The sequence below is a fragment of the Rhododendron vialii genome, chromosome 10a, assembly GCF_030253575.1.
Source record: "Rhododendron vialii isolate Sample 1 chromosome 10a, ASM3025357v1".
NCBI classification, from domain to species: Eukaryota; Viridiplantae; Streptophyta; class Magnoliopsida; order Ericales; family Ericaceae; genus Rhododendron; species Rhododendron vialii.
Window position 1 is genome coordinate 31,015,539 of NC_080566.1, and position 8,822 is coordinate 31,024,360.

Genomic DNA, 8,822 nt, shown 5'->3' on the forward strand with positions numbered 1-8,822 from the left:
TTTGTGTTTGCGAGATTCTGATATTCGTATTTGGGAAGCTAGACTTCCTGATTGGTTATTGAATCCTCTGAAGAACGATAATCATCCTCTTTGATGTATTCTTATGCTTTTGTTATTTGTGAAAGTTTCTACCATGTTCAAAAAAAAGAAGACCAACTGGTTAATGAGAGAGAGAATGGTTATACTAAGGGATGAACTCCTCCCCGGTTTGTCAATTTGTCGGGGTTTTTTTCGGGCCCACTTTTATGATTCAGATCGTTGGTATTTTAGAGCTCGTCGAGAACATCAACCATAGTGTTGATAGAATATCATTGATATGATTTTGGAATATATTTGTCTTAGAATGACATAATAAGATTACAATACTGAATATGAACCCATTTATATGAAGACAGCATTACGAAAAATATCAACCAACATTCGATCAACTCGAATTTTGCCGTGACAAATGTTCCCGACAAGCTCTAGAATATGAACGAAAATTGGACAGTTCAATCCATTTTCATTGGCCGGAAAGGATCCTACTCCGGTATTAATCCCAAATTTTTTTTGAATCACAAACTGATCTTTACCTTCAAAATTTTCAATATAATTGCCGGAAATCGTTTGATAAACACTGGAAAAGAGAAACCACCAGAAGCCGTGCCGCTTCCAGGAAGAGGGACACCGGCGGCTAGAGACATTCTTATTATTACAACGGTCGACAATTTTTCTGTGAAAGCTTTTCAAGATTATCAAAATACGAAGGTTATGCTAACAATCAGTGCCCGTGAATGCTCAAGATCGAGATTTCAATAACAATCTCGATCTTGAACATTTACGAAAATCCTCCTAGTTTAATTCACTAGTAGTTTGTTGTCGTCGATATGTACAGCTTGACCTCAATATGCGAAGTTTAAAACCTCGTAAATGTTCACGAAAAATAATCCTAGTTTAATTTTATTACTAGTTTTTTGTTGTTAATATGCACCGTGTGTCCATATGCGAAGCTTGGAATCATGCCAAATATTCACGAGAGTTAGGAATACGAACAAAGACTCCACGATTTAATTTGATCGTGAAATTTCATCAGTAACATAGAAAGAAAATTCGAACAAAGAATCCACGATTAGTTAACTAAATTCAGGCTTTCTAATTCTGATCTACCAATTATTTGAGCCCCAAAGACCCAAATTACTAGCATATCAGAATCAGAAAGGCTCCAATAAAAAAAAAAAGGGAAAATGATAGTCAATGACGTGTTTTGATAATCCGTTAAGGACATTTTCAGCATTAACAAATGTTCTCAACATGTACTTGGCGGGTATTAATTATCAAAACACGTCATTGGCAGTCATTTTCCCTAAAAAACAAAAAACATGAAAATGGGCAATATTCTCCTTCAAAAATTTGGGTTGGGCTTTTTAAACTTAAATTTGGGCTTTATATTGACCAGGTCGAATTTGGGTTTCCATGGCTCCTCTCTTTGCTATTCGGTCTACTTTTTCTTTTGTCTTTTCTTCACCATGTTATAATTAATATGTTCAGACTTTTTTTTTAGGAAATTGATTTTAGAACCCCAAAAATTGATGGAGGGGCTCAAAAACGACGTCGTTTTGTGTATCAACACAATTCAATTTTGGAGCCCCTCCATCAATTTTTGGAGTGCCAAAATCACAATACTTTTTTTATCTTCTAATAAAATTGAATTTTGTGTACGAGAGAAATACAAAAAGTAATTTGAACCACAGCTTAGAAAATGTTTTACTAATGACGGAAAATATTTTGTGTCCTTTCCAATTATTTTTCCATTTTTCTATTTCCTGCTAAGATGAGTTAAATTATGACATTATTTTTTTGGAAAAATTTAAAATAGCCAACGAAGACAAAAAAAAAAAAAAAGTTGTAAAATTTTGCAACGTTTTTTTTAGCTTTAAGATTAATAATTGGTCTCGACAAGAGGAATCAGAATAGTATTCAAATGTAGACCGATGTCGAAAAAAGTTCATCTAAACGACACTTTAGAGCATTCGTAGTAGAATAATCAAAACCAAAAGGTTGCTAAGGTTATCGATGTTTATTAAAAAAAATGCTTACATTGGAATAACCAAACTTAAAAACCTCTTAACAACTAACCAAATTTTGGCCATTAGAGCATCCACATCGGAATAATTAAAAGTGGATAGTCAAAAGTTGTCACATCATCTTTTGGTTATCCATTTAAGAGATTGCTAAGGTTAGTAATGTAGATGTCCATAATGGCATAATCAAAATTGAATAATCAAAACTTGTCACATCACCTTTTCAACCTATAAAAATCTAAAAATTGTCACCATATAAAACAATTTTTTTTAAAATAATTTTCAAACTAATAAAACAAGTTATTAGAAATATTGAAAACTTTTATTTTGAAAAAAACATTTCAGAAAAAGTTTTAAAAAATAGTTTTTTAAAAAAGGCATTTTTAAAAAAAGGAGTAACAGTTTCTGAAATACAGTTTTACCGTATTTGCAAAAAAAATAAAAATCTTTTAAAAGTATGAGAGAGAGAGAGAGAGAGAGAGAGAGAGAGTGTCTGTGTGTGTGTTTTTGTGTAAGGATGGGTGTATTTGATTGAAAAAATGTGGAGACCACTAAATTTAGTTATTGGCAAAGGGTTGCTAGTTTTAATTATCTAAGAGTATCCACAATGGAATAACCAAAAGTCAATAATCAAAAGTTGCCACATCATCTTTTGGTTATGCATTTAAGGAGTTGCTAAGGCCATCCACAGTGGTATAATCAAAAATGGATAACCAAAAGTTGACACATCAACTTTTGATTATCCATTTAAGAGGTTGTTAAGCTTAACAATGTTGAGGTCCACAATGGTCACTTCTAGTCCATAACTAAAATAAGGGATACACTACAATTACGCTCTCTCTCCCCTTGTGTTTTCCACCATTGATCACTTCCCTCCATTACATTTTTTTTTTGGATAAAAATATATCGATTTTCTCCTTTAATTTTGGGAAAAAAATTGGTGACTTCCTTTCCTAATATTATGAATTTGAAAAAAAAATCATGTACTCAAAAAAAAAAAACAGTCGTGTTCTTGAATTTGTAAAAAAATGTAAGGTTCTTTATGTACTCAACCACAGGGAGAGGAACAAAAAAAGAATAAAATAAAAACGAAAAAAAAAAGTGAAATACCTTAATGCGGCGACAAATGTTTTCCAACATTGATCACTTCCCTCCATTACGGTTTTTTTTTGGCAAAAATATATCAATTTTCTCTCTTAATTTTGGAGAAAAAATTGGTGACTTCCATCCCTCATATTATGAATTTGAAAAAAAAATCATGTACTAAAAAAAAAAAAAACAGATGTGTTTTTGAATTTGTAAAAGAATGCAAGGTTCTTCATGTACTCAACCACAAGGAGAGGAACGAAAAAGAATAAAATAAAAACCGAAAAAAAAAGTGAAATACCTTGATCCGGTGACAATGAATTGAATTCTAAATGAGTGAAAGATATGAGTTTCACTTTTGGAGGAAAAGAAAAAGAAAGAGTTTATGGCTGAAGAAAATGAGATATAAAGCAGGCGAAGAAAATGAGAAGAAAATATCATTTGAAACACGCGTGTACATAAATTTTAGAACCAGTTAACTTATGTGGTGTGAGATCCAAAAATTTTGATTATTGAAAAAGGTTGCTAGTTTTGGTTATCCAAAACCCAAAATTTGATTATTTCTAAGAATGTTGTTAAGTATGATTATACCATTGTGAGCCATCTTTTACCCCAATATTATTAACTTTAAAAATAATTTGCTTTTAATTATGCCACTGTGGATGACCTAAGGTTAGCAATGTACAGATCCACAATAGTACAATCAAATTTGAATAACCAAAATTTGTCACATCACTTTTTCAATTTATAAACATCTAAATTGTGAACATAGAAAATAATTTTTTAAAATAGGTTTCAAACTAATAAAAATAGATTATTAGAAAAAGAGAAAATAGTTTTTTGAAAACTTTGATTTAAAAAAAAAAATTCGTGAAAAAGTTTTAAAAAAAACAGTTTTCGAATAAAAGAATAGTTTTTGAATTTTTTTTAAAAGAACAATTTTTGAAAAAAAATTCAATAAAAAAACTGTTTTTGCAAAAAAAAAAAAAAGTTTTGGGAAAAACAATTTTAATAAAAAAAAACAGATTTTGCAAAAAGATAGAAACTTCTTTGAAAAGTATTTTTCTTAGAAATATGTTGAAAATGGAAGAGAGAGAATATTTTTGTGTTATGATGGTGTACTTGATTGAGAAAATGTAGGGACATCTAAATTTGATTATTGGCAAAAAGTTGTTAATTTTGATTATCCAATAGTCAAAATTTAATAAGTTACTAAGAGGTTGCTAATATGATTATTCCACTGTGAGCTCTTTTTTGAGCAAATGTTGCTAAACTTAACAACATTTTAATTTTGATTATACCACTGTGGATGCTTTAAGAGCATCAGCAGTGGAATAAGCAAATGTGAATAATCAAAACATGCCACATAAGATTTTAATTATCCATTAAGAGGTTGTTAAAGTTAACAATGTCAAATCCCACATTGGTTATTTTTTGCCCATAATCAAAATCAATGGGTCCTCCAAACTTTTTTCCTTCATTTTACGCATATTTTTTGAAAAAACGGTTTTTGATGGAAAAAAAAACTGTTTATGTTAGAAATAGTTAAAAAAAAAAAAAATCAAAAAACACACTTTGTTCACTTAAAAACTGTAAATACGATTTTGAGAAATTTTGAAAGAATTATATTTACACAAATAGTTTTGAAATTTTAAAAACTACAAATACAATTTTTTAAAAACAAATTTTGTGTAAAAAACAGTTTTCTATAAAAGAGTTTTGAAATTTCTAAAAAACAGATTTTTGAAAAACACACTTTATTTACTTATATAAAAAACAATTTTTTGAAATTTTTAAAAAAAGTTTGTAAAAAAAAAGGAAAAAAATATGAAAGTTACAGTTTCTTAAAATTATTTTTTGAAAGTATTGTTGAGAGAGAGAGAGAGAGAGAGAAAGAGAGAAGGTTTTTGTGTAATGTTGGTGGATTTGATTGATAGATAAAATTTGGTTATTGACAAAATATAGCTAGTTTTGATTATTGAAGAGCCAGAATTTGATGAGTAGTTAAGAGGTTGGTAGATTTGATTATTCTAATGTGAGCACTTTTTTATCCAACATTGTTAATGTAACGTCTCTAATTTTAGGTACGTTAAGAGGATAATTTATTACAAAACTTAAAGAGAGTCACTGCTCATTATTACAACATAACTCTCGTAAGAGTATTTTAAACACAAAATAGGAAACTAGAGTTCCTAACTACTGCTCCGGCCGCAGCTCCGCTTGATCCTCCATCCTAGCGAGTTCTTCAGCTCCGAACGCCTCCAAAGTGAAGAGTTCGCCCTGTTCATCTATCAGATCTGACATATTATACCGGCGTCGCCACCCATATAATATGTCAGGGTCACCAGAAGGTAACACCATGAACTACAAAGGCTCAATAGTATAATCCTACTTACTAACCCTTAACTTATGAACAAGAGATCATAATAACAACGATTCTACATAAAATCATGTGTAATGACAACAGTTAATCAAATTCACATTCCTTATTCAAACTAACGTTAGTGTTGACTTTTCTGACTCATCGTAGACCGTGTCGTTATTTTCACTTTTCTCTTCTTCCAAAACTTCTTTTTAACTCACCCAACCTCGGTTCTGCCGTTCCGGATTCCCGAGTATCCTCACAATGGTTCCGCCGCACCGGGTTCCCATTGGCACACGATTGCATTGGCTCCTCTCCACGGATAACCAAGCCACACACCCAACCTCGGTTCCGCCGCGCCGGTCTCCCGAGTATCCTCATAATGGTTCCGCCGCGCCGGATTCCCATTGGCACACTCACACACATCTCACATAATGCCCTCGAAATGGTCATTATGTAGTTTCAAAAATATTTCCTTCCTCGGAAAACACATTTTCTTTCTCGTTAACCTCACCCTAAGCGTCATGTCTCTAACTTTCTTGGTTTAGGTGTCTCGTTTTCATGCATAGACTTCCGCGGTAGGACTTTCCACATAAATAAGCATTCATCAAAAATTCAAAACTATTCTAACAAGATCATCCAACTCCAAACTACTTAGCATGCTTAAATCATCATGAGCGAACATAAATCATGCATTTTCAACATTTTAAGATAACCCTATCTACTTTACAAAGAATGATCAAAGTTTACTTCTTAATGACATTCTATTCTCCAACATACGATCTTATACAATGCATAGAGTTGGTGGACTAAGATTCCTACCTTATTTCTTGGCGGTGGTCGGCTACGAAGAATTTGGTCGTCAGTTTTGTGGTTCGGCGGCGTAACGGCTCCGGATTGCTTTGAAAGGAAGAGAGATGGACTTTTCTCTTCCTAGAAACAACTTACTAACTAAACTAAGCTACTTTAAAAATCTAGTGGTGGTTTTGGAAGTGGTTTGGTGGTTTCTCTCAAGAACTCTCAAGAAACTCAAGAAAACTAGAACTTTTTGAACTAATAACACTTAGACTTTCTAGAGAGAAGTTAGAGCAATGAGTGAATGTGTGAGTTTAAGCTTGGAGTGAGCTTCTATTTATAGGCAATGCTCTCCCTCTCCCTCCTGATGGTCGGCCCCCTCTCTCTCCATATCTCATTTTTTAATTCCAAAAATCAAGCTTTCTTGGAAGATCAAAGGCTAGTTCTAGGCTTGCATGGTTAGGTTTAGTCCTTTGGATTTGATCTTGGAAGATTTGTGTAAGAAAGGAGAGTTTGTACATAGTTTAAAATTGAAAGGTGTACAAAATAGGACAATGAAGGTTAGATTTTGCTTGGAAGAATATACAACCATGGATTTGAAAGGATGTAAGAAGATCATGGTGATCAAGTCAAGGTACAACCAAATCTCTCCTCTTTCTCTCTCTCTCTCTCGGCCCACTCCCTCTCTCTCTCCCCTCTCCCTCTCCCTCTCCCTCTCCCTCTCTCGGCCTCCTCTCTCTCTCCATCTCTCTTGCATTAGTACACACATATATATATACCATATATGTACAAGAGAACAAATAAATAAAAAGTACTTTTGGTACTTGAGTCAAGAAAACTTAAAGGCTAAGTTTTTCCTATTAAACTAGTTAATAAGCACATGTGTACTAAGTCAATATAAATATTCAGACAAGTACATATATAATATATACATAGGTACTTTTGAGATCTAGGAAGATCATCTTCCTATTAAATTAATCCAATTGGGTACAAAAATTCCAATATAAATTAATATAGGAGTACTTAGGAAATCTTAAGTCTTAAATCCAATAAGTACATATATATATATATATATATATATATATATATATATATAACATCACATGGGAATTTAGAAAATAATTGTTTATTAAATACTAGTACTTAGTTGGAAGATTCACCTTATTACCCAATGGATAATAAATCCCTTAATATTTATTGTCCAATGGACAAAAGAAATAAGAAAATTTTTATAGTTAAATAATAAAAAATGTCCTTTTAAACAATTATAAAATTCTATTCTTTTATAGATATTAGTACTTAATCAAATCTTTCAATGAATACTTTTAATATAAAGAATAGGGTTTCTATTACCCAATGGATAAAAGTTCCCCTAACTTCTACCGTCCAATGGATAAAGAATAAAACCAAAATAATAAAAGAAAATAAATAAACAATTTCAAGTCTAGGGTTAAAAAGGTTCACAAGGTTCAAAGATGGCAAAAAGGTCCATCTATGGTTAGGAAAATGTAACTAGGTGACTTCCTAGTTCGGTTTCTCCAATAAGTCGGTTAGAAGCTAACTAGACTTGCCAAGTAGGGCTTCAAGTCAAGAAACGAACTTTGAAGGGCTAAAGTATAATTATGACAAACTACAAGGAAATAAAAGAAAATTAAATCAATCCAAGTAATTTAAATAATAACTCGAATATAAAACAAATCTTTTTTTTTTATTAAAATTCAGAGTTATTACAGCTAACTTTAACAATTTTTTGTTTTGCTTATTCCACTGTGGATACTCTAAGGACTAAAATTTGATGAATTACTTAAATGTTATTAAGTTTGATTATGCTACTGTGATCGAGCACTTTTTTAAAAAAATATTGTTAACTTTAGTAATCCTATGGTTTTAGTTATTCCACTGTGGACACTAACCTTGCTATCTCTCCTTCAACTCTATGATAAAGAGCAAAATGCTATTTAGGCGATTTGAATTTTGCGCCAGGGTTTTTTAGGGTTTAAACCAAATATGAAAAATTGAAAGTCCTATTTCACAATTAAGATCCCGTTCTTAGCACTTTTATCTTTAAATGATTTTTTTTTTGCGTGTGTTAGTTTTGCGCCAATTTTTTGTGGGTTAAAGTAAATATTTTTGTCTTTTATCCAAATATTTTGGAAAATAACCACTTTTCAGCAAAAAAAAAGAATTCAAAGAGTCGATTAATTTTTTTGCTGAAAAGTGGTATTTTCCAATATATTTGGATAAAAGTATAAAAAAATATCACTTTTCCGATTCGCCTTGACGAGATGAATCGGAAAATCAAAAAAGTGAGGCGCAAATCTAAAAATGTGTAAACAATTCAAATAAAGACAGCCCAAAAAAAAGAGTCTTAAGTCCTCGGTGGAATCCCACCTGAAATAACAACTAAATTTCCTTTGAGCGACCTTTTGAAATCAAATGTTGAGATGGCCGAGTTGGTCTAAGGCGCCAGATTAAGGTTCTGGTCCGAAAGGGCGTGGGTTCAAATCCCACTCTCAACA

At 31.8% G+C, this 8,822-nt stretch overlaps 1 non-coding gene across 1 annotated transcript; it reads left to right on the forward strand.

The window, feature by feature from the left end:
- Window positions 1-8,741: 8,741 nt before the first annotated feature.
- Window positions 8,742-8,822, forward strand: TRNAL-AAG (transfer RNA leucine (anticodon AAG)). The gene has a single exon. It is a non-coding gene; the product is annotated as a tRNA-Leu (tRNA).